Raw genomic sequence first — 713 nt, 5'->3', positions numbered from 1 at the left:
TCTAAAACGTACACTTTCAAACTAAAACTGGGGAAAACTCTACCCTTGAAGTGCTATTCAACTCCAACATTTCCCTCAACATGTTTGTGAAAGCTAGTAAACTATCTTGTCACAAAGCTTACCCATGTCACTACTCATAACAGATCTTAGAATGGCTTACAGCACTTCAGTCACCTGCAGCTTATTGTATCATGTTGTCATCTTATTTACTAGAACCCACATTGTCAACCTGCATTACAGTATCTCCATTAGCTACTCCCACAAAACAAAACTAGGTGTGGTCAGAGTCTTCTTCCAACCAACTGAGGAAACTTTGGTTATGTCTTGAAGTAATTCAAGGAACTGGAAAGCAGCACATTTGAGAAACCATTTCTTTGAGAACCTGAATGAACCTTACCTGGCTTCTTAAGAGATCGTAGTACAACACTAGAGTCAAACCACTTGATGGTGATGAACCTTATCCAGCAGTCTAGAACATTTCAATACAAAAATGTTTAATAACAGATGATGTGACAGAGAGCCGCATATCAAAAGAAGACTGGTGATCTGGTTTGGCAAGAAAGGCAAGCCAAAACTACTCAGAGAAAGTGTAATTGTGTTCACATACACCTGGAGCACTGAACAGCACTAAACACTTCCAAAATGCTGTGATCTGGAGGGTGTTGAGACTCACTTGGCGTGATAAATTAAGTGTCATCAGGTCTTGTTTTTGA

Source organism: Perca fluviatilis, chromosome 4 (assembly GCF_010015445.1).
Source record: "Perca fluviatilis chromosome 4, GENO_Pfluv_1.0, whole genome shotgun sequence".
NCBI lineage: Eukaryota > Metazoa > Chordata > Actinopteri > Perciformes > Percidae > Perca > Perca fluviatilis.
Note: the sequence above shows the minus strand (reverse complement) of the source record.